Source organism: Bombus pyrosoma, linkage group LG6, assembly GCF_014825855.1.
Source record: "Bombus pyrosoma isolate SC7728 linkage group LG6, ASM1482585v1, whole genome shotgun sequence".
Taxonomy (NCBI): Eukaryota; Metazoa; Arthropoda; class Insecta; order Hymenoptera; family Apidae; genus Bombus; species Bombus pyrosoma.
The window spans coordinates 13,252,650-13,279,068 of NC_057775.1; the positions used below are offsets into that span (position 1 = coordinate 13,252,650).

General features: G+C 38.1%; 1 protein-coding gene across 4 annotated transcripts in view; it reads left to right on the forward strand.

The window, feature by feature from the left end:
- Positions 1-1,231: 1,231 nt before the first annotated feature.
- The window catches only part of LOC122568583, a 214,563-nt gene continuing 189,375 nt past the window's right edge, over positions 1,232-26,419 (forward strand). For 2 of the 4 annotated variants that reach the window (XM_043728484.1, XM_043728486.1), the window contains exons 1-2: positions 1,232-1,309; positions 16,641-16,709. The gene's annotated coding sequence lies outside the window, so the exon portion shown is untranslated. The remainder of the gene's footprint in view (positions 1,310-16,640; positions 16,710-26,419) is intronic. The other 2 variants (XM_043728481.1, XM_043728483.1) reach the window with 2 other exon arrangements.

The window sequence follows — 26,419 nt, forward strand, 5'->3', positions numbered from 1 at the left end:
TCGTATTCCCCTTCGATTTCGCGACGCAACGTTGCTCCTTGCAGATGCGACCCCAGATAAAACAGCAACGCTTCCTCCTGGACCGTACCTTTCCACTTGCGTAAAATTATTTATGAATTTATATGGCTCTCGGAAGATAACTCCGTGGTTTATTACGTGCTCGCCGGTATCAAGCGCAAAAGTTGAATATAAGAAGTTATTAAATTGGTTATTCGTGATTTTGTTTCTTAATTACGATCGATTCTTGAAATTATAAACTACGTATATCTCCTCCTCTGAGTCGATCGATATTGAAAGATTTTTTTACTGATTAGTAAAGACTCGTTGAGGCGCATAAAACGCCATCGAACGCCATTATCATCTATGACCTTCTCAACATTTGATCGCTAACAAACGTGTCGAACCTGAACTTTAATTAACTCTTTGGGTTAAGTGGAAAGGTCAACGAATCTTGACTACACTCACCGATTCCAAGAGTTGTAACGTATTTCATTCAGTAATCACGTTTCATTCGTACACGAAACAGATCGGTTCGATTAACACAAATTCTGAAATACATGACCACCTTCTGACCTACTAATTACGACTAACCACTGTTGAAACCATTCACAAAATAGGGTCACTTGTTTGCGAACTCCCAAGCTGGTTCAGAGGCTCAGCCATTTCCAATAAACGCACGTTCCTTAATTCAATCCTCAATTACGCATTTGCATGCAACTGTACAATGGCATCAAAATAGGAATAGAAATAATGTAGATAAGTATGGTAACTAATTAGTCATTCAGTCGAGTCACGAAAGATGTGAATTCAGATTTTAAAGAGACATTCACTGATACGACGAATAAATGTCTAAAATTTATCTTTAGGATATCTTGAAGGTATTGAACACATCCACATATAATAAAAACATTGTTTAACTCAATCTTCGAACGAATTTAGTAAAAAATTTAGTCAAAAAATTATCCACAAAAGTGATCTAATTTCATCCAGTTATACGAACCATTCATTATAATAACACGAGCGTTAACAAGATTCTGCGAACCTATATTTCGCCATCGAAATATAATTTTCATTCAACATTTCATTAGGCTCGCGTTCGAAAACATATTCCACTTCGATATTGAAAGCAAATTCGGTTCTCGGAAAAATTTAACTATGAATCGTTTCAGAGAACAGGATAGGCCGCGGAGCAACAGGGTCGATTAAATGTGCGCTTGTATGCGGGAACAGCGGAACGAAGGAAAGAGCGCGGAATCCGCAACGACGGAAGTTGGAAACCACGTTCGCCGGCGTAGCAGAGGGTGGCCCGGTGAAATTTTCAATTCACTTTAACGCTTCAAGGCTCGCATAAATACGCGATGGCGCGGAATGCCAAATAGAGGCGGTCGATGCGCGTGCGTGCATACAAATTCTGTTCTGTCGCTTTTCGTAATTACTGGCCAAGCAAAGACCCCCGTCACCCTCCTCCCAGTCCATGTACATTTTTTCTGGCCAACGGTGCAACTCAGGCGACGAAACGAATTCCTCGTACCTTGGCTCTGGCTCCATGCTACCCTCTCGTCGTGTCTTTGCTCCAACACGATGTCGCACGCGCGTGAGCGATCTTTCCACGCTACTTCCTACGACTCTCCTCGAGGTTGCGTTAAATTATGTAGGAAATAAACAATTCGACTCTGGCAGATCCTTCGAAAGCGCGCCAGCTTACCAAGCATTCCGGCAGACATACGGCGCGGCGTGATTAAATCGTGCTTGTGGTGTTTTGGCAGATTTTCAAGTGTTTGCGTGCCACGCTTGCCAGTTCTAAGCCCCTCTGACTGTGTACACCGATAGGAGACACGTCAGCGACCAATGTTTGGGAAAAGAATCGAAAGCCATGTGTCTTCGTTCACCTTCTTTTTCTCGGAGCGGATTCGTTTAATGGAAATGTTTTCGTGGAAAGTCTTCCCTTCCAAACATAGATATTAATCATCGTAAACGGGCTTGAGGAAGTAGTATATAGAGGATTAACGAGTAACAGCATCTAGCTGAGTATGTCCTTTGTAAGAATCACAATGTGAAAGGGTTAAAAGATGTGTACATACGAGATTGGAATGCAGATGAATTACGAGGTTTGACGTCAGAAGCCTGTGTTCTTTGCATAGGTGTATTTTGTTAAACCCTATGGAGAGATATTTCGCGATACAATGTTCTTGTATGTAATTTATTTGCAGTGTTCTTGCATCCTCTTATGTCCGCTCTATGCGACGCTTTGCTTGGGATATCTCGTGTGTTCTTTCATTAAAACGCGAGATACGATGTCCATAGATTCAAGTAGAAAGCAATTCACGAGACACTTTACCCGCGGATAATACGTAGAACACGTTATATTTTTGAAAAGAAATATTTAAATTTTTTTTCTTTTGCATGAAATAATACACATTCGGTTAAACGTATCGACAAAAATAGAATTTTCGAAAATTTAAATTTAGATTGTGACTCGTTGCATTTTCGGAGTGAATGGTCCCAGGAGCGTGAAACGAATGAAAATGTATGCTAAGTAATGAAATACGATAAAGCTACAAAAACATTAGACGGCGAAGATAGAATGCCGGAAAAAGAGGTTGCGAAATCCGAAGCTAAATATGTTCATTAATTTTTCAAACATTAGCACACAGATTTGCACAGAATTATATTAAATGTGAACAGGAAAATGATTTTACACCTTGTAGTTTCGAAAATATCTTACACATAACTGTATTAATACAGAAAATATTTTCTTTCACATATTACTTGTACATAAAATATGATACAAAATTACACTTGCCAATTACTCCTCGTCTTATTTAAATCTGCAAGCTAGGATTTTATTTTTTGGCTACTGTGTAGTAAGACACAGAATCTCCTTGGAGGTCACGCAGCCTTAAGGACCACACAGATCTAAGCATTAGCTGGTAAGAATCCAGTAAGCGGGTTTACAGCGACCATATGGTACACCTGTATCCCCTAAAGTAAATCCGCCTAAGATGGTTTTACTAAATCGGAAGTTCAACTCTTTTAAACCATCTGCAATCCGGAAACTCAAAACCGCGTATTACTCTACGAACATTTATTATTGAAGCTATAGCATGTACCAAAACCAATTTCAGTAATAATTAAATAAAACTGATTCCACTTCAAATCTGGGACTTCCAATTCCATGTATCTACGATGTTAGTTTATCTTCTCTCAAACAGAAATGAAATCTCGAAACGCAACGGAGATTCCGAATTTCCAGCGGAAATTGAAACGCGACAGATGATAGCTCTTCGTGTATCAGGTTAAATCACCGGAACATCTTAATGAATCTATGAAAAATACAAATTCCTGAAACCACTATAGAATCGAAACAAAGAACAAAAGCTATCGAAACTCGTCGGCTGTTCATTGAACAGCTTGATGGATATCCTATTCGATAGAACGAGAACCTGTGGATTTTCGTTGCTGAGAATTTATGACAATTTTGCGAAGATAAAATGTGTTATGTTTGCGTTCTAATATTAGTGCACTGCACAATATCGTTTGCTGTTTGTGGTAACATCTTTTAGAATCTTTATGGTCATTATTCCGAATAAACGTAGCTCTTTGCCTGACGATCGTTCCAAACCTTCGAAATAAATTCTAGATTCTAAGTCTAATTTCTAAATTCGTCTTTTAAACAAATTTAAGATGCACTAAAGGTACAGGGGATTCTTCTCTGTAACACAAGCGATAAACAAACAATTAACTTGCAAAAAGTTCATTAGCAACTGGTTAAGTATGTATTCTAAAGATGTCACAGACATCTGGTGACAAAAGTAACACTCTAACGAGACAAATAAAAAATCTTTCAAAAAAATATCTTATATTAATGTCTTTACATCTATCAACGATTTGACCTGTACCATACTAATTAATATATTAATACAAAAATTTTAATTCTGTTATTGCATTACACAACTCAATTAATCCTCTCATTACATTACACAGACAGCCATCGGCTAATAATCAAAGCTCTGCAAAGTCGTGTCGTATGTTATAGTCACTTGGAATTCTGACGCGCGCACCAGAGATAGAACTCTGATATATTGATGGGCTCGCAGTTCCAGTATAATTAAATCCACGCGTCAGGTTGCGATGACTCTCATTGCGGATCAATCCTACTCACGGATATTTTACGTCTATTTGGATGGTCAGATAAGCGCCGTTGTAACTCGCGAACAGCTAACCTATAAACCCATCGAGCGTTGTCAATTCGCGGATTTGACCAATAACCTTCCGAAGAAAACGCGATTCCATCGGATGTGAAATTTGCATATTGTTCGAACGCGCAACTGATATTGTCATTGCTTCATCCCAAACAGCGTTTCGCATCGTTGTTCGAAGTGCAGGGGGATGTTGAATTTATTAGTTTATGAACTTAAAATACAATTTCGCGAGGTTGCAGGATAGTGAAGTTTGGTTGGGACAATTTGGGTTAAATATAGAGAAAAGAATTTTTCTTTGGACTTTTTCGTCTTCGTAGAATATTTAGAGATATAGTAATTTGTATACGCGAAGAGTAGCGCAAGGATTGAGACGAGATTGGATTAATAAAGTACTAGAAAATTTTTATTTCCACTCCTGTTAAAGCTAAGTTCATTATCAAAACAGACCTGCATAGTAAACATCATCCTATTCTACTGCAGATGCTAACGCGAGGGAAACAAAATTACTAGCAACCTCAAAGAAGTGATTAAAAATGTTAAAGCAAGTTGGAACGTCTTTAAATTCATCTTGAAATATGTTAAATCGTTTAATTTAATCTGATGTGTACATAGCTTAATGTCAGTGAAACTAATGACGCAGCCTTAAAAATTAAATTAAAAAAAAAAAAGAATTTATTTTGAAATATCTTTCGTAAATTGCAAATGACAAAGTGTTTATTCATGTGGTGATATGTTTATAGATACGGATGTTTTGTACGTCGAAAATTAGTTCGTCGAAACGTAGTTACGAGTTTTATGATGCACGCTATAACATTGCGCAAAACGATAAAATACGATGGCTGCTTTCGATCTCCCTTCAATTCCATCATTTCTCATTGCTTTTAATTACAAATTTCTGAATTAATTAATTAATGCAGGATTTCCATTGTACCGTACTTCGTGACTGCTCGTTACTAGTAAAATGATACAGAATGCTCAGACTAGACGTGAAAAAGAGAATAAACGATCACGCTAATAAAACGCGTAAAAGGAAAATATTTCCTATTTGCATGACACTGCTTGTTCACCGCATAGTTGATCGAGACCGCGCTTTGAATAAGAATTTATGGCGCATTTAAAAATCAGCCATAAAATATCGTACCGGTACACAATAATCTACTAAAGCTATTTATTATTAATCGCAACTCTGTAAGAACAGCTTTTCCCGTATTTACAAATTAATAAATCAATAATTGAAAGATAGTGATGAAACAACGAAAAATAATGAATACATATCGAAATTAATAATCAGAAAGTACAAATAATTCAATTCGAAATAAAGATAAAACATGTGACATAATAAAACAGAAGTTATTTTATATTTACCAAACCATATACCAAAACATACATTAGATATGTTATAATGTGCCATAAAAATTAAATATAATAGCTTCAATATTGCACAATTTTATTACTCGCAGTACAATTAGTATCCGATTAAAATTCAATATTTATATAAAATTCTAGTGTATTAAATATAAACTGTATCAAAAATTATAACGAAGTTTCGACGCATCATAAAAATGAGGCACAATTAATTCGATATAAGAATTAATAAAAAAAAGGAATGTAGCGACACATCTTGGAATCTTTCAAGATGTTGCACGACCCTTTAATCGTCGATTACTATTTACATTTGCATCGGTTCGAGTCCCTTTCCCCGTTTTTCCGTTTGTCTGCTCGAGAAAATGTATCGCTATTTTCAATTGGATTACGTACACAATTGTACGATAGGGAGAGAACTGGTTCCGATCAGGCGGATAAACACTGCATCCATATCTATCGGAAGTATCGACGAATGCACTCGGAGAGGAGGCCCTTCGCGCTCGTGTATTGCAAAGAAGGGTAAGGATCAAGTGCCATTTCCTCAAGATTTAGACTAACAGCGGGCCGAGCGAGTGTCGCTTTCCCTTTCCGAACAGAACGAACAATGTGTACACTTGAACCTCGTAAACAGAGAAGAGGAAAAGGATCGTGAGAATTTTCTTCTACATTGCCAGTTCAATTTATCGCGTTTAAAGCTACTAGTGCGTTAACAGTTCGTTCAACGACGGCCAGTAATTCTCGTGAATTGAGTAATTCCAAGGGCCGCGCGATATTCGACGTTTTCCACGGTTCGCTTGAGAGAAAATCTCCTACAAAAGCTCTCAACTGCCAGTGGTGTGTAGTGTACCTCGCGACAAACGTTTGCGATAGCGGTCAAATAAAACGGAATTAAAAGGAGTTATTTGGAAATTAAACTTTTGCACGTTATATTTCGAATAATTAAATGTTTCCTATTGGCATCGCTGTGTTGGAAATAAGTTGCGTGTGATTGTATAAAAGCCTTTTACAGGTTATATGTGGCATTCAAAGGGAGATTTGATAAGAATTGCATAAAAGATTCGATTTATATGTTCGATTCAGACCTTACAAGTCTATAATGTGAATTACATATGCAACATTGAAAGTTATTCGATCTTATGTGGAGGGTTAAAAGTTGTTAGTTATTCTATAAAATATTAACAATTTTGCTAACAATTTCACAATTTTATATCGAATGAGATAATCATTTAACTTAGAATTACTTATAACTTTGATAATTTTGATGGAGTTTTGTTATCCAGTAGGATAGATATAAATCCCGTGTATGCATGATAGCGAGAGTGAAATAGTGAAAAGAGAAACAGAGAGCAAAAGCGTGACTATGTCCCTTACCGATGGATCACATATCAGACCGCAAAATCAACTGACGCGTTCCGCCGTGACGCGTCCAGCTAGAATGCAAATCCTATTTTCGCTTCGCGGCAGCGTATTCAAGCGATAGAAAATGGCTGCTGAAAGCTCGACAAATACAGGAAGTTAAAGACCGAATCGAGCTACCGATTGCCGGAAATTAAGTGCCAATGGATCACGAAACTCTGCCGTACGATTTTACGAGCAACAAAAACCCTTGGCAAATCAAATTAGGTTACCCTAAGTTTCGGTTAATGTGTGCGATTTTTTATTTTTTCACCTTCTTCCCTTTCTCTCTTTCTCTCCCTCCCTCTCCTCCCGTCCTTCATCTCTCCTTCCTGGTTCGTTTGGTCGTTTTCCCAACCTTTCATCGAACTTCCTATATTTCCCATCGATTTTCTTCAGGCCACGCGACAGAAGCTCGAGAGTGGAGATTCGATTAACATTCGAGGTCGCAAATGGCTGGCGAAAAAGCGATAATTCGATTATTGCCGGGAACCGGAATTTTCAACGTAGAATGAGCGTGATAATGAAAAACAAATGGAAATTTAGGGCGTCCCTGGATCCTGGACGCTTTTAAAGATATTGAAACGATGTTTCACGTAGAGATGTCGATCGTGGCTGTCCACGGGGAACCAAATGAATTTAAAAACGACACGATCCTAAAGTGAGTTATCACGTCCCCGGAAAAATATGAATGCCCTCGATGCATGTTATGTTTGAGATACACGGAAAGCGGACTGGTTCTAAGTTTGTATAAGGATTTTTTAGTCGTCAGATGATTGTCTCGCAGGTTGCTTATACGTGACGTGGCTGAAAGAAATTTAAGGCGAATCGTAAATCCAGTCAGACGTCAAATGTCAGAGGATTTCACATATCGACGTTTCTTCAAACAGGGACGTATATATATATAGAGTCTTAAGATTAGAACATTTATGTTCCAAAACGAGAGCAATGAAAAAAGAATTCAGTTTAAAATTGAACTAAAATTTAAATGTTGAAAATCCTCTTTTTGGCTGCACATGTATATAATAAATGAGGCTGGAGACATGCATATATTTCATATTTAACGCTATTTGCGATTCGTTCTACATCCTTATCAGCAACGACGCATCAGTAGAGATAAATTTTTTACAAGATGTACGACGCATAACAAACCGGAAGTCTTTAACGAGATAATTTATAAGAAATCGGGAGAGCCAGGAAGAAAGCTCCTCCACGTCGCAAAAAGAGACCAAGAAGGTTTCCAAGAAGACTTGTTAGGAAAAGTTGATCAAGTTTATAATGAGTCTAACTCGACGTACTTGAGTGTATAATTTATGTAGAAGTAATATTTGAAATGAATGAATTTAGAAAAATTGTAAACTATAATCAACTTGATTATTATTAATTACCCGCTATTCTGAGGTTGAACTATGTTAACTTTCTTGCAAAGTTCTGGGATATTTAAGTAAAAAATTACAAAAAATTATGAAGATCACCCTAATTTAAAGTTAATGAAACATCATTATCATACGTTGCGTGTTACTTAGGAACGAAACGTTTGATATCCTTAAAGGACTAGTTAAATATTACAATTATTCCTTGTACATATAACATCTATTTAAAGCGATCCTTTCACAAGTGTTGCAAGTACATCGTGCAAATGTCGCGCAACGTCGACAATAAACCGCGCAAGAAACCGTTGCGCTGCAACTTTTTGGTAGCTAACCGAGAGTACGCGTATCTGTTATCGCGCCGCATATCGAGTAATCCTTGTTCACTCGGAATTTTTGCTATTTCACATCTCCAAGAACGCGAAAGGAAAAGAGAGACCTTGCGAACCGCACTCTGATTCGAGCGGGACGAAACGCAAAGGAACGAGGATCGCCGGGGTTAGGAGAAGAAAGTAACGTTAGAAAAGTTGGAAGGGAGAAGCTCGACCAGATAAGCTAGGGAATGGAAGAGGGATGAGTGGCTGGAGTAGGATAGAAAAAGTGTGCATTTAACGCTCGCGAAAGAAGAAACGGAGGGAGCTTGGCCGATAATCCTCTCGTTTATATTACTTTAACGGCGCACGGAGTTCCTCTTGGTTTCGTGCCGTTGCTCTTCCTCCTTTTCTTTCCTTCCTGTCTTGTTCTTCGTTCTAGCTCGCCTGATGGCAACGCAGCTTCGAAATGACAATAGTCTCCGGTTCTTTCATATTCCGTGGACCGGCAAGACGAAACGAACCGCGGGATACTGGGATTGGTGCTAATTAAATTTCTGCCATGGAACGCTGGTTTGCCGTTTTCTTTCAACCGAGCAAAAAGAGCTGGCTACTTGAAACGCAAAGCGCCATCTTGGAGAAATCACTAAGCGCTATGTGTGGTACCTGGGAGTTCACCGATGGCCATTCACTTTTTTTGCACTAGTGAAAGAATTCTTAGTGCAGCTGAAGATAAGTTGAAGTGACATGGGTGGGACGTGTTTATTAATAATAAGTCGTTTCGTGTTCGCGGTGTGTGAATGTTAGAAGATTGCTTTTGGCGGTCTTGTTATTTGTTCCGAGGATGTGAATATGATTGTTTGGGAAAATTATTCGAGATTTTTTGTTGAAGAGTTTTGAGAACTTGGAAAGTGGTATTGTTGAACGATCTGACTAGAACTTCTTATAGGTATGTACAAAACAATCTTTGACTTTCAATCAGTGAACTCCAATGTATATATCGGTTTTTACATTTTTTCCTGTAGGTATAAAGATTGATTGTGTCGTTGATATTGTTTAGAAATAATTAATTGATCTTCAAGTAGTAATATTATTCTCTATTTGAGTAATATTTATGACAAGTATCTTCGAAACAATACGTTAAACGAAAGGTAGTCCAGGGGAAACGAAACAGTCTTACTCAGAACCGAAAGGATGTATCGATTCCTCCTTCACCGATCGCTCTCGACGTGAGATTAATTTTCATGCAACATGTTACGAACGTTCAATGCTTTTAAGATTTACAATGCCAGCTTCAGTTCATAAATTCCGTGCTCGCCGCCTCGAAAAGAGTGTTTCTCATTTTTCTCTTCCGCTTCTCTTCCTCGACGTCGGACGTTCGTGTTTTCATTTTCCTGGATTATCGAGAACTGATCGGATAAGGAAGTTATGAAGGGCGCAGGTGTTCGAGATTAGGAAGCTTCTCACTCTCTTTCACTCTTTTTTTCCGTGATACCTTCATAACGTTCGAGAAGAATTCTCGCTTGCATCAGAAAAGAAAAAGAAAACAAAACGAAACCTTCAGTGAAAAATCCAGCGATTATGTTTCGTAATTCATAATATGATGTAGGAATCTCTCTTATCGGTAATGATAACGATATCATGATCGTATATTAATATATATTTTCTTTCGTGCAAAATTAGAACGCAAAATTAAATTACAAGGCAAATTACCTTGCTTGTCTCAAATATCCTTCTGACTCGAATAATCCTGTCTTACCTCATTTTTACAGATCAATGATAGTAAAAGATCTAGTTTCTTTTTCAGATTCGTGTTCACGATGACCACGATTCGACCACAATGAATGAAAATTTCGCGACGAAAGCACGAGTCTGTGTCGCGTTCCCATCGATCGACCGCGGGTAGTTTAAAATCACGCCCGTTCTCACCAAAGATTGCCGTTAACCGGCTTAATTAACTCGCCTTAACGAACTTACAAGTCGGTGTTTACACGTTAACGCGCCGTGGAAAGGATTATTATTGCGCTGGACGGAATACCGGCTTGAATCGAGTGAAAAGGAATTGGATAAATAACTCGTAGGGTTTGCGAAGTTGATCGAGTAACAGAAATTACTTTCGCAAGGATCGCTATTAAAATGTTTGAAGTCGTTAAATATTCGATACTTCATGAATATAAAGTTTAAAAATTGCTTTTAGTTTCATGGAAATTGTAATACTTCAAACACAACATTTTTCTCGAGATGATCCGATAGATGAGAAAGTAAATTCAATACAGAACAACGAAATAAAATTTGTGGTGAAAATTATTAACAGAGAACTTGTATCAAGTAAGTACGACAGTAACGAGACGAATTAATTCTACGTTATATAATTTTGTAATAGCACAAGAAACTGACTTCTTTCCTCTGAAGTTTTCAATTATACTAAACTCTTCGAAGCTTAAATCACAGAAAGCTACATGAAGATATATTCCGTAATAAGAATAACGATCTTGATTACAACAGAATATTACGTGGCATTCAAAACGTACTCAACAATCGTGGAACCGTACAAAGCAAGAAATGTACATTTTCTTCAAATACTGAAAAGAGGCGAAAAGAAGAGATCCAAAAAGGTATAATTCAATTTGTTACTTCTGGTACACAAGCATCCGCAGGAGGGTTATGTAAATTCTATTTGTTCCCGCAGAAACGTCGTGGAAAGAGTGCATTACATTTCATTTATCCCCGTTTAAATTACCGCACGCGAAAGGTATCCCGAGGCGTATTCTCGTTCCCGGAGCGTCGAGCTGGAAGCAATTTTGGAAGTTCTAAAAGGACCGGCAAGAATTTTCTCGTTCGCGTCTCGAAAAGAGGTTCTGGCAACGGTATGGCCGGCGTTATCCTTCGGGGAATTCGGAATGCTTCCCCCTTTTCTCTCGATCCTTCGAAAACCGTGGATCGGTACACCGCGAAATGGCAGTGTTCCTTTGTGCTCGCGAGAAAAGAGAGGCCAAGCCGTTACGTTGTTCCTTCCGCCTAATTCATTCCGTTAAAGCGTGCGCGCGGACAAGAAAAGGGCGAAGAAAGTCGTGAACACGGTCGTATAACGCGTGGAAAATAAGGAGCACGTGCGAATATGAAAGCGCGCCGGAGTAAAAAAAGAGCGAATAAAACTCGGTCGTACTAGCATAACAGAGAAACCGGGCACGAGGTGTTCTCGAAGAGGAGCCTTCTACTGCATTCTTTTTTCTTCCTCTTTTTAACTTTTTCTTTCTTCTTTTAAAAACTCGAACGTGTTCTGGTAGTAACCAGCGTTCCAGTGGGAGGTTCTTCGTGAAATTAAATCGGCTAGATCATCGAGTCGCAAATGGTTATTATCGCGCACTCGACCGTCCAGGAAACCAAAACGTCCTCGCGGCATTTAATTGTCCAATTCCGTTGTCGAACCAATGGAATTCCCGATTAAGGAATTCCGCGACGAGGGTAACTACATAAAGTCGCGGTTTAGGATAGTGCGTTCTACTTGTAGAGTGGAATGGTATATCTCGTCAACGAGTGAGTTTTAGTGTTCTTTCGGCTTTTCGGTTTTGCGATGTGGGATTGGACAAGTGTTATTTCTTCGAATTTCTGTGAGCTGGTTGAAAGATAAATCTAGAGGATATTTTCTGTTCTTATTTTTTTAACTATTAAGATAGAGGTTCTTCTGTGTTTTAAATTTCTGAACGTAATTGATTTGAGATCAAGATTTGTTGTATTACTATGCGAATTATTATACTTTAAAGGTGAAATAATTGTACAATCTATTATTATAGTAGTAATTATAGTAGTACAGTCTATTCGTGCCAAGAACTCGTATCAAGTAATCATACACAACATAGTTTTACACTATGTTGAATATAACTAAGAATTTTTTTATTTTAGGAAGGCGTGATGATTTATTAATATTACTTCACATGCTTCTCACTTAGATAAAGGATCATAATGACGTCGATAGAGTTTAGAAAGCTACGGTAGAATTAAAACGAATGGCTTCTACATATGTAACTACAAGCAAATCCTTGTGTGCAGTACAAACTTTCCCGTAAATTGACAAACACAAAACTTCCATAAAATTGATGAAAAGCAAATATTTCGAATGTTATAGTGTACAAACCGTCAAATTCGCAAGTGAAATGATTTCAAGCGACAAACTTCGTGTGCAGTTTCTAAATTCAGGGCCAGCATTTTTCTGAGAGCAGAACTCAAAATGTTCTTCCCTTAAAAATTAATACAAGATTGTAACCTCTGTTCCTCCCTCTGGAAATATCTCGGGTGCCAAACGTTGGTAAAATACTGAAAATTTCAATGAAAATTGTCAGAATTGGATTTTCTCAATTTTTGATGCCTCCCTGTATAAATCTTAGATACACACAATGCTAGAAATCCTGGTTCACGACTTCAAGTCGTCTCAAATAGCGTCTGCCATTGTCGTCCCTTTGCGATATATCAATTGCTTGGAGACTTCTATATCTATTCTGTTCATAATTTCAAAAATCACTTATCCTTTATATAGATCACTTCGTGAATCTGTTGAAATGAGGTGATAAATATATCTTTTTGAGAAGTTCAGAACTCACTTTATTATCACTTTTGTTGCAAACAGAAGTTACTAGATTCCTATTTAGAAAATATATAACACATTATCGTCCATAATATTTGGTATTATGTTTAATTTTGAGAAGTTTGTATCACCATAAATTATCGAAAATTTAGCTCCAAACTTTTACCATTATATATCATTTTTGTAAATTTCCATCTCGTCAGAAAAAACGGAAAGAGCAGAGATGAAACACTGGTAATGTAAGAACAGATAAAAGCAACCCCTATTTACCGTAGTCGAAACTATGTTGATCAAAATGAATTCCGATTCATAAATAAATCCGAGCGTTTTTAATTTTTCCTTTCGATTAAAAGAACAGTCGCGTAAAAATAGTAATATCATTTTTGTGTTAGTGTTTTAAAGCTCAAACCTTTGCGATCAAATGTCAAAAACAACAGTAGAATCGTACTTACACCATACGTTTTGATGCGTCAACGAGCTTCATCGAGCGCATGCAATTCGGAATATAAATCTCTAACATTCAGCAAAGCCAATTACACAACAGAGTGCGTTCGATCGTTGTAGCATTTTCTTGTGTGTGACTGTTTGCATAGGAAAATCCAGTGAAATCGATAAGCGGCTCGGAACGATGCGCGAAAGCTGACGCATACACACAGTTATCGCGATGAATGTTAAAGTGGCTAGTTTTTAATAATTCTTAGCGCGATCTGTCTGCGTTTGAACCTGGAGGAACGAAATGATATCGCGCAAGCCTGCGCTACATACGTTGCACGTCAAAGAGATGATGATGTGCAAACATTTTAGGGGAAATTTAGTATTATCCTCGCGAGTTCGTAACTTATGTTTCGCATATTAAATCGTGCAAACTAGGTCGTTCTACGACCAGTTCCTCGGCTTTGGTAAATTGTTGATCACTTGCGAAAATATTTTATTTCTTTTTGATTTAACCGGGTAGTCGAGATAGCAAAACTAACATTTAACGTACGACGTTTGTTATATAATGTAAGGATATAAATGTCACGAGTTTAAAATATTTCCATTCATTATTTCAATAAGATATCTCTATTTATACCTTCGAATACGGATGAATGTTTGAGAACTGATCTTTCTTTCCTGTCAGACATTATGAATAATCTTCTTGGTCATTTATCAAAGATATTATTGTTGACTTTTTCTAATTACGACTGTTATCTGACCCTCTTCATAACGTCATCCGAAGTCTGGTATAACGCCTCATTGGATTAACCCTTAGCAACGTCAACAAGTCACATGGTTCTTTATTACATCCTTGTCACAGTTGATTACATTTTGTAACGTATACGAAGCTCATAAAAGTTTCATACACGAGTTAGAATATCTCACAATTAGCTACCATAATTGTATTCCAAGAATACTTCACACAGGTACAAATACAGAGATCCAGGATTTTTCACTGTAACAAGGTTGCAAATGTGCAGCGACGAACGCGCGCAAAATACCTAACGAAGGAAGAGGAAGGAAAGTACGAATAGAACGAAGTCGGCGAATAAAAAGAAGAAAGAAAGAAGGAGGGAAAAAAGTTAGCAAAAGGAATAAGAAAAGGAAAGAGGAAACGAAATAGCCGGACTTTGCGCAGAGCATACCGACAGAACCGGTGAAAACTTGTCGTGTCTGATCCCTTCCGCTTTATACGGTGAAACCAGGTCAAGAAAATGCGGCGGAAAAATTCGTCTCTGCCTACGTAGACACGGACAGCTTTTCCTCCGTGGAAGGAGTGGAAACTGGGCCGGCCGCCTCGTTATCGAATACTCACGTTCTATTTTCTCTTTCCGCTGTCGGTGGCACGGGACACGGTCTCGGCGAGCGAGCTGGCATCTCGGAAGAGAAAAAGAAGAAATAGAGTACGGTGGTGGATGCCACGGCAGGAGAGACCCTCGGCTCGAAAAATATTCTTTGAACACGCCGCGAGAAATTCAAGGAACGAAAGGACGCGCGCGGTGAAGGCAAAAGAGGGCGAAGACGGAAGGCGAAGGTGGCGAGGGGGTTGGTGACGCAAGCCCGGGATTCTCTCGATGAACGGGGGTTGGAAAGCAGCGGAAACGGGGGAACAGAGAGGGAAGTCTAACAAGACGTTGCGATTTGAGATAAGCCTGGCGGTTTGCTTATGCCGTGGCTCTCTCTCGTCGAGGCCCTCGCCTAACCCAACAGCTTCATCACGCGCTTGATAAACGAGGCGGCCTGCCAGTGGCTTGAGGGAAATCTAGCCGCTCTTCCACTATATCCGACTCATCTGGAGAAACATCGCGCTCACGGCCGGTGGTCAGTAAAGTAACCTGGCTGTACGCGTCTAAAACATCGGCAACAACGATGCACACCAACGCGATGCTTCACCTATCGTTAGCGTCAACGTAGTTGTCTACGTAGTAGAGTCCTTACCAGCAGATATAGTTTCCTTCGTTCATTCGGTTCTAAACGTTATACTTGATTCAGCTTCTTTTCATTGAAGCGTGTGCATACGCGGTTGCATGAGGTTGTACGTCGGGATGCGCACTCGAACGAGTGAATGATGGATCGAACCGCGCCACTGTACATGGAACCAAGCGTGCGCGCTGCTGCAGCACCCAGCGCTGCCACCCTCGCAATGGCCATTCTATCGTTATCGCTGCTAAGATAACGATACAGCTTGAACCCGACGTTTCTTGGCCTACGTCAGCCAAGATAAAGCATGCTCACCTTATATTCCTCTTCCTTTGGTTCGTGCCATCTACCAACCACCCACGTCTCTTTCTTTCTGTCCGATCTATGCGCCGTGTAGTCTCGTCTCTTCAGCGCTAGCATTCTTTCGTCTTCCTTGTGACATCGAAAGTGGTTCGTCGAAAAACGAGAGCAATTGAACGACGGTATTGTTATGGCCACGAGAATGCTTTTCTTTCGTCTCGAGTGAAAATCCATATCGCGGCCTTCACGTACGCGGAACTATACACTATCAACCTTCCCGCAACTCCCTGGCTGAGTTCTTTGATCGGCTTATCGTAGCATCGCTCGCGTGGTTCTCGTAGTCTCCGAAGAAAGACAGGCGTCCATTTCGCATCTTATCACAGCTCCGGGGACGAGGCAGATTCTTTCCATCTCTTTCGCCAGAGGCCTACCTATTTTCGTAACCCTTCCTTGCCGCGATCGAATCGACATCCCTGCGACGCATCACCTTCGCAGTAGCTTCTCGGTTTCGGTGAAGTGGTAATCGAGAAACCCTTTCAAAAGCGTAAAAATTTAGATCAACGGTGAAAAATGAGATAGAGCTTGTCGTCTGAGAGATCTGCCACGATACCAGTTAACTCTTTAGTTAGAAAGCTATAAAATGGATTATGAATGTGCCATTTGTTAATGTCTGTGTCCTTCTGTTGGGATTTTATTAAATCGTAATGTGTTTTTTCAGGTATAGGTGAGAAATAAGAAAGGTGGAGAAAGTGGAGGGCAATTTTGCGCGTCTACTCAAAGAAAAATGGTAAGTACTGTATTTTAAAAGTGCTTGCAAGGTGTTTTAGTAGAATTTTAGGATAAATCACAATTTTTCTTGTTTAAATATAATTATGTGAGATTTAAAGATAATTATGTTGGGAATTGAAATATAATTTTTTGTATTCATGATTTTTCTGTATTCATGATTCGTCTTTGCCATAATGCATTATGGCAAATTAACATTTTCAAGACATTCACTTTTTTATTGAAAGTGACGTCTTACGCGCGGCGGAAAATTGTAATATTCTTCGCGTACTAAAATTTAAAAATTTTCAAACATTCAAATATTCAAATTCTTAAATATTCATACCTTCGACTTTTTAAACTTTTTCAAACTTTTAAATACTCAAATATTCAAACTTTCAAATTCGTATTTTCAAAATCTCATTCACTGGCATTGATTTCATCTGCGTCTCGAAAGCTAACTAAAAGGATACCATTTCGATCAATTGTATTTGTACCACTTCTGTTTAAAAATATTCCTCTCTATTAATAACAAATCATTCTACTTCCTAATAACTAACTCAAAGAATCCAATTTCATATCCGTCATTGACTTCTAACCTTGAAGTAACGAACTTCATCACGCTTGACCATAATACTTACTGCGTCGTGTGATCATCTACGTGTTCGAAGCTATTTTTCTCCGCTCGTAAAGACCGATAATAAGCCACACACTCATCGACGTGGAACGTTTTAATGAAACTATTATGGCGTTTCACCGGTCACCGGTCGTCGGTTCACCGGCGATAAAATAGTTGGCCGTGACGTGTGATCACCGGCCTACACTGGGACCGAAATTCGTCGCTTCCAATAATCGCCTCATTAATCCGTCCCGCCGTAACAAATTCGTCTCCGGGTCGCCGTTTCATTTCGCAGCAACCATCACGCTGTTAGAAACGCATCATTCGCGGTCGCGTTTATATCCACTTTTACGCATAAATTTCTCTTTCGCGTTGTTGAACTCAACCGTGTTCATATAGTTAACAGACTCGTTTTCAAACGTTGAAAATTAAAACTTTGTAACCCTTTAGGAAAGTTATACTTCTTTTTATGTACAACGAAGCTTTTTAATCCAAGTTAGAGAATTCAACTGAAATTTTTACGCGTTGGAAATTAAAATTTATGGCTCTTTAGAAAAATTGTAACCTTACAAGTAGCGAGGCTTATTAACAGGGGATAGAGAATGCAATTAAAAAAGGTTTAGGATGTGGAGTAGTAGTATTGTTCAAGTAGACTTACATTAAGTTCTGAAGATTTTTAAAACAGAAAAGAGATTTATATGTATGCGTTTGGGTTAGGTAGATAAGATGATATCGAAAATAACGAAGAATGGGGCTCTATTATAAATTTATAGATAATTTATTTATACAATTTTATTTTACAAATTTGTTTCACAACATTTTCTTTTTCATTGAGTATCTTTTCTCCAAAGAATATCGGCAGATAAATACAGAAAATATGGCACGATAGTTCCTCGGTCATCATTTCCTCGAATCAGATAAGTGTTTATAATTTTCGAAATAAGAGCTACTCGTCAGTTTTCCTATTAACAAATTGATAGTTGTTGCGATCATCGAAACGATTATTCTATCCACTATATGAAATTTAATAGCAGTTCCTATCAGCTAATGTAATTCAACAGTTCCCAATAGGCTTTTTCTCATCAAATTATCTCAACAATTATATCTTACGTTGGAACTATTTCACATTTTATCGCGTCAGTTTTTAAATTCTTGTGCGTCAAGGTGAATTATTAAACTGCGTGGAAACCGTGACAGATGAAAAATATCCTAAAACGTTAAAAAAGTCATATTTCAGCGTATAATATGCGTCCAAAACGTGACACGTGTTTCTTATATTCGACCATGTATTCCAATATCGCAAGATGATAATATAAAATTTTTATTTCAATTTTATCACATTTCCATTTTTCACTCCCACTTTATCGAACCTTAAACATGCAACAGTGGCGTGTATTTCTTGCATAGAATACACAGAGAGCGTGCACTGTGTCAGAAGAATATACAGTACTCGAGAAAATTACAACTTCAGTATAATAATTTTTTATGATTAATGTAAGCAGCATTTTATTTAATGGCTAATGCACTTTTACTACCTTTTAGTAACGTTTCAAAAGGGAAAAAGTGCGACATTTATCGACTAATTTATAAAATAAATTGAAAAGATTAATTTTCTGATATATAAGATTTACAATTTTCATTTTTCTTTTTACTAAATTAATAAGAGCTACATTGTTTAGTTTCTCCTACCAGATTAATTTTTTCAGGCCGCGTAAAATAATAAGGATTTTCATTATTTGATACCTATAATATTATCAATATTATTATTATAATAATATTATTAAAACATATTTCTCGTGTCTTAAGTGATTAGATGTACGAAACATTTAACGGGTTAAAGAGTTGATGAAATATTGAACGACTAGAGATAGAGGCGTGTTTTTTTTTTCCGGCGTCGATGGAAATTTCACGAGGCGTTTACGAAATAATCACAGTAAAACCGCATAAATATGAATGAGATTTATAAAGCTACACCGGCTAAACGGCGCGCGTCGTGTTTTCATTACGCGATCTCTCACGACGCGGGATATTCGCGATACTTTCTCGTTCGGTGTCCTTCGTCGTTCTGTTTCAACGAGAAAGTCGATACGCGTTTTTGGTGCCCGTTCCGTGACATTTTCATCGCGGTTCATTGTGTCACTTGTTCATTGCGATCGATACTGAATTCTTTTTTTTTTTTTTTAATTTACTTCATGCTCTCGTTTACTTTTTAATCGGCTTTGGCGAGAAACGCGGATAAGCTCGTTTGTTGAATTGCTAACTCCAAAATAACGAACGTTTATCATTTAACGAGGTGAATCAACGAGCTGGAAAGAGCCAGGTTTTCAATGAATGCCTAATTTCCCGTATAATTTCATTGAGAAAGAAATTTCGAGCATAATTTAGAACAGATCTACAATTTAGCATATTTTCAGGTTTCCATTTGAACTTATTGTAGTTTTTATTGAGATTTTTCGGCGTGAACTATGAAATATTTACTATGTGTAGCACTATTACGTATAAAACTATTGCTTAACGCTCGAGTAAATAATTTCCTTTCATTCGACCAGTCGTTAACCCCTGCAGTTGAGATTTATTTTATTTATGAAATGGAAATTACGATCGACTATAATTTTTTGTCGAAATGAAAGAAACGACTGCTAATAAGTATTATAAGTAAATTGCTTTGTAGTAGTAGGTAGCAGCGTGATAAAGTTTAATGGCACAGTGATAAGCATAGTAATTTTCAGGTTGTGACTCTTTAAATACACAATTTAAATTCATAATATATGAATTGATTTTATAAATAGATGACAAGTATTGCTTTTCGTCATCAATTTATCGCTAATTTATATATTTTAATACTATTCTCGCAACGTTATCGCATGAGTTGTGAATATAAATGTTAGATCAAATACGAATTACACAAGCACTACTCTCAATCTTATCCAATCATTTCCCAACGTCATAAGTACATTCCACTATATAGGGCGATCTAAAAATACGAAAGATAAGTAAAATATAAAAACAAAGAAATATTACACTGTCCTTTCTTATCTTTCATACGATAAGTTTTACAATATTAAAGTTAAAGGATCTCTTAGACTAACTATTTCTCGATCAAAGTACCTTCATACTTTTTTTTGTAGATAATTACAAAAAATGCATCGATTGACATATAAAAAATTGTATTGTTCAGTTTAGAAAAGTAGAGGTGACATTGAAACTTTTTAACGAAATCAAACTTCTTTTTAAATTCTTGATACTGCAATTTGTAGTAGTTCGAGAGTTGATCCACTTATACGCAAAACATTTTTTAGACCTTATATATACGATGATCTTATTACACCGTTATAAATGTACACGATGAAGAATAAAAACCAATGAAAACCTATAACAAGAATTTACAATTACTAATCTATTGTTCTAATTGTTACCAATTTTAACTCTAACGGCAAATGTAGGAGAATTATAATACAGAAGATAATTTTCCAACAGATATACTGACTAATCACAGTTGATTACAATTAAACGTTATTTTATCATGGATCGTGCATCGCTGGCCCAATTCTATGAGAATATTTCATAGCTCGAATCACGAGTATCGACGCGTTCATACCACTGTCCGGCCGATTACCAAAATACCACTGTAATAATATCGTATAGTATATATATATATTAAACATATTCGGTATTTTCGCGTGTACGTTGACACGGGCATTTCATGTGGCACGGATATTCGCTCAGTTATGTTACGTACCGCGCGTGTCACCTCAAATTTGCGAGACGGCGCGTCTAGCACCCGACAGTCGAGAGAATTCGTTGGAAACGTATGTTCAACAGATACTCCAAGGAAAATTCCACGGGAAGGAAATCGTTTCATAACGTGCATGCAGCTATGCGTGCTCTGTGATACAAATGCGGCCGATCTTGCGGCTTACGATTCCAATAGTCAAATTAAATCGAATAACTGATATTCCCTATGGACAGTTTCGATCCTTCCCACAGAGGTCTTCGACTTGTGGGCTGCATAAGGAGTTGTAATTGCGATTATGCGATTCTTAAGATGCTGCTTATGTAAAAATAATTCGAAAGTGTAGAACAAAATTGATATTGAAAATTCAGTAAGTACAGATGCATTTATACAATCCCAGATCTGCATTGTAGTTCATTTAACTAAATCCTACGTCTACTTTCTACCTACTTGCGATAGAGCTTAACAAAGACGAGTATATACTAAATTCAATTTACCGACACACAATAGCTCTTAACGTATTTTTATTTTTTGTCATTTATGTATTTCTATTTTCGCTCCAGTATTTATCCATCAAATAAGCCAATCATTCACACACGTTACATCTATACCTCAACACTGAAAATAATAGAACCGCCAGAAAATCAATTTACGCGTGTCCCATTCAACACGGCGAAAACTTTCGAAACGCTCCAAACAATATTTGGGAATAAATCAAAGTTCGTGTCTCGAAATTTCCATATTCACTGAATACGGAGGCAGAACCACATGGTATAGAGCAGATCTTTAATTTAGGAAGCAACGAATGCGCGAGAACATGGCGACGCGACGCGGTGTGGCGTGGCATGGCGCGTGGAACCCGATAGGCGCCCTAATGGATCGTGATTTACACGATGGATCCGTGCACCGCGGTTTATCCATCTGCGCTTTCACGTATCAGCGGATTCCCTTCCTTCCGGTTCATGGGGACATGCTCGCAGCGCAGCTATCGCTTCCCGGCGGAAACGCAACCGATATCGACGACAGTCACGACCTTTTATTGGCCGATACTCTGCCCGTAAAATAAAACAAGCCGGTACGAGATAAAAAGCGACATCGATATCGTCGCAGCGTCCAAACCTGTTAACGATAATTGCTTCCTCTGCGAGACGGATCGTAATTAGAAATGAGCGAAAACCAGTTCCGCCGATTGTGCAATTTAGTTGAAAGTACAATGGCTCCAAAAAGTAATCACATACTTGTAAAAATCTTGTCCGAATATATTATATACAACATTTGGAAATTTCATTAGCACCGTAATGAGACGCAACTGTCGCCATTATATTGGTTAAACTTAAAAACAATCTCGAGAAATACTCGTAGAAGCTACAAGATATTTAAATAGTCGATTATCTATTAGCATTAATAAATCTCAATGATCAATGGAACCTATTGTATTTGATATCTATTATGTATTTAAATTGGCTAATCATGCTGCGTACCTTCTTTTTTGAAACTTTGTAACTTTTTGTAAACTTTTTGTAACTTCTACACAAAGGTGTACATCTTCAGGTTAATGTCAAATTTGACCAATATAATTAATCGTGACAGTCATGCTACACTACAGCGTAACTGACATTTTCGAATTCTTTTGTGGGCTACCGCAAGCGTGGTGATACACGTGCGAGTTAGTCGCAGAGATTTCCCTTTGAAGCCTAGGGAGTTTCGGGATAAAACGACGGTCCCTTGCTGGGATCCTTGTTATTGGAAGGGGACCGACGATTTACGGGTAAAGTGTCAATCGTGAAGCGGATACCAGCGCTACAGTTAATTCGCTTTGATTCTTACCCTCGTATACGTATCCCACCCTACTCTTTCCTACACCCCTAGTCCTTTCGTACGACCAACCCTCAACGTCGCCAACTTCGTGCTTCCGAAAGGGCAATCGGTCGACTGCGTACCACTTTTTGACCCATTTAGAATTTTGTCGGGAATATCAGGACGTGAAGCAAAGTTTCGGAAAGCCAGATGGAAACCAGATTTTTCGACTACTTGTGTGATTTTATTTGCGGTTTGTGGTATTATAACGGGGAAACCGAGAAGGGAGATTGAATGAGTTGTATGCGGGTCGATGGGTTTTAGGTTAGTGGTGTAATATTCGAATTATTCTAATCGTGTTAGAGTGGATAAAATAATTGGTGAATGAAGTTAACAAATAAAAGTTTATGGTTTGATATAAATTAGTTTAATACTGGGATCATGTACGGATCTCCGACATGGTAAGGAAATTAACTTGTGCATGTACTTTGAGAAGCGAGATTATCAACAGAGATTTCTAAGAATATTTATGTATTTTGAAAACACCGATACATAATGTAGTTTACATATAACATGCAAATCTAGTCTGCAATGGTGTTGTAAGAAGCCCTTAATTCGAGGAAAAATACTAGTACGTTTGATATCAAGGACGGTGTTAGTGGGGCATTTTCTAAAAATATATTGATTTAACAGATCAAAGATACCACTTTCATTATGTCTCGTATTCACGAAATATTTTGTATAGCCGCATACAATGTTAGCAATTATTCGAAAAACGAAGATGTAGAACGATCTCGTTTACTGAGAGGAGGCTGTTACCATTTACAGCAAAATTCAAAGGCATAAAACTCGTGTGAACCACACGTGAAAAATCGTTGGAGAAGAATTTTTTACCTCGACGATGTGAAAGTCCGTACGGTAGAAAAATTTGAATATCGTCGACCCTGTACATAATTAAACGAAAACCACGCATGTGCCCCCAGAGCGAATAGTAGTGGGCGAATTAGGAACTTCGTCGTCCAGAAAGGTTCGCTTTTAATACCGACTAACCAACTGCTCTCGATTGCCCTCGAGTCAAACACATTTTTTTTGCCAATAAACCGCATAGTCAGAGCACGCGTATCACAAGTTAAAGCAAATGTAACAGTATTACACGAACCGTCTATATAACAGGCCGTTAAAATGCGCAGTATTCGTTAAGCGAGGACTGACACACTTCTAAAAAAGACCAATTTGCAAAGGGTCGGTCGATTTTCCACACAAAAATACAGGCACGTGTGTTCGCTATACAGAATATTTACTCTATAGAATAACGGATAATGTATACGAATAGATGTCTACGTTACAAAAACGTTTTTAATTATCGTCTTAAATAACTATTTAACTGCAATACCTGCGATTCTTTAGATTCAATGAATTTTTATACGAATTATTCTGTTCCGTTCGCTTAAAATAAATTTAGATCTTTTTCACCCTTGAATTTCCAATCCACCTATCGACGTACGAATCACGTTTACCGTTTCACATTTTGACGTGTGTTTCCCAACGTGATTCACGCGTTTAACGATGCACTTAAACGCGATGGTTTTCAGTGAACGAAACAAGGAACATGAATAATCGGCCCTAAAACGACCGTCTTTTCCACGAACGATTGACGGTCTCGCGTCTAATTCGCCGCGGTCGTTCGTGCCGGGGAAAATAGGTTGGATTTGAATAATAGTTCTCTTACATCCGTTTCACACTAGAGATCCCTGCACGGACATGCAAATTTTCAGTAACTGTTTTAGAATTTGTGCCGACGCGAGTGGCTCGTAAACTGCGAGCGTAGTCAACCGACATATACCGTACTACCCTATATAATATGTTAATGACACATCATTAGATCTCGACCTCACACAAACGATCTCGTCGAATGGTTATCAGATTTTTATGGCGAAACAAGATTAGGTGTGGAAAAGAGAAAGAGTAAAGGTATAACATTGTTATTGGATAAATCAAATTACATGTGATTGTCGTGCTATTTACATAGTAGCGATTTGCGATATTCTTTTCTTTCGAGAATTCCTTAAGTACTTAAGATTTATTTAGTCATTTATTCGTCATTCTCTAAACTTTTGCGGTTTGCCTTCTTGTACTATATTTTTTATATCTTGCACTATATACTATAAAATAATTTGTGCCACATGTAGATATAATGAAGTGATAGTATATATAGAAAAATAAAATAGAGGTGAGCTATATATAATGTTCCTTTATCCCGTGTTCCCAATTATTTCAATCATTTATCTTAGTAAAATATTACTCGAGCTTCGGATATGATCTTGGAACAGATTACTTCATGCCGTGGAAACAATATGACGTTTCGAAGGTGTCTGCATAAAAAATTGCACAAACGAGTTAAGAACGAGCTTTTTAACAATAAAACGTGGCTAGAAATTCGAAATTTGTGATAGTAAATATATACTTTTTCTTCAAACATAGTTTTAAGCTATTCAGTACAGCGTGTCGCACCATGAATTTGTCAGTTTAGTATGTTTGCTAACAGCCAACTCGTCGATCGATTGATCTTGTCTCCTTACAGACGAAAATGATTAATATCGACGTTTTACAGAGCATCGGCATAATATTAAATTTCATTCTTTAAATTCTTGCAAAATTCCTAGAAATCTGTCCATAGCAGACAGTTCGAAAGGCTTCAAACATCTAACACATTTCTGCTACATCGCTCACAAACAATCCCATGCGTGTCGCCAATCCAGAATCTTTTATATAACCCCAAACAAGCACGAAACATCTGAAAAACATTTCTACAACATCGTTTAAAAGCAATTTAATCATCATCAAGCTAAAAGGTTGGTACCCATCCGATCGTCATACATACTCAATTTGCTGATACAATGTCACCTAATGCAAGATCGTCTGTCGTAAAAAGCATAATGCATGTTCTCAAAGACAAGTGGTAGTAGTAGCAGTGTCGCGTTCCCTAGCGTTTCGCACCGACAGGAATTAATTAAAAATATGCCCGTCATTAAAGCGGCCAGCCACGTTCTTCCGCCTCACGTGGCCGTGTCGCGTTCGACCCGGTTTCTCCCGGAAAAATACGTCGCGTATAATTTACAATTACGGAGGGAATGCAGCGGAAAGAAAGATAGAGATGCGAGGGGATTTTTGCCAGAGCGCAACGTGGCGAAAATGCGAGCACGGAATTGTAAAAATTTCACAGGCTCGCGCCGCTATTTCTCCGGGGCAACAACGTCTCCATTACGAATAAAAACCGGTGGCCTAGCCGGGCGACCACGACAATGGGACGCTTTTATTGCCGCGATCCACAGTTCGGCAATCACGGTCGGGCAAACAGTATCGGTGTCGCGGGCCGAGGGATTCCCTTTTATATCCCGTGTGGATACGCGTGTTGCACGCGTGCACACCGCACGCTCCATCCCTTTCGCTGCGTTTAACTCATCGATCCGGCTGAAATACTTCAGGGCAACCAGTATGTAGGTCATCCGCTTAGAAAGCTTCCGTTTCGAACGTATCGCAAATTTGCTACTATTTCGAGAATTTTAAATTCGCATGCGTTTCC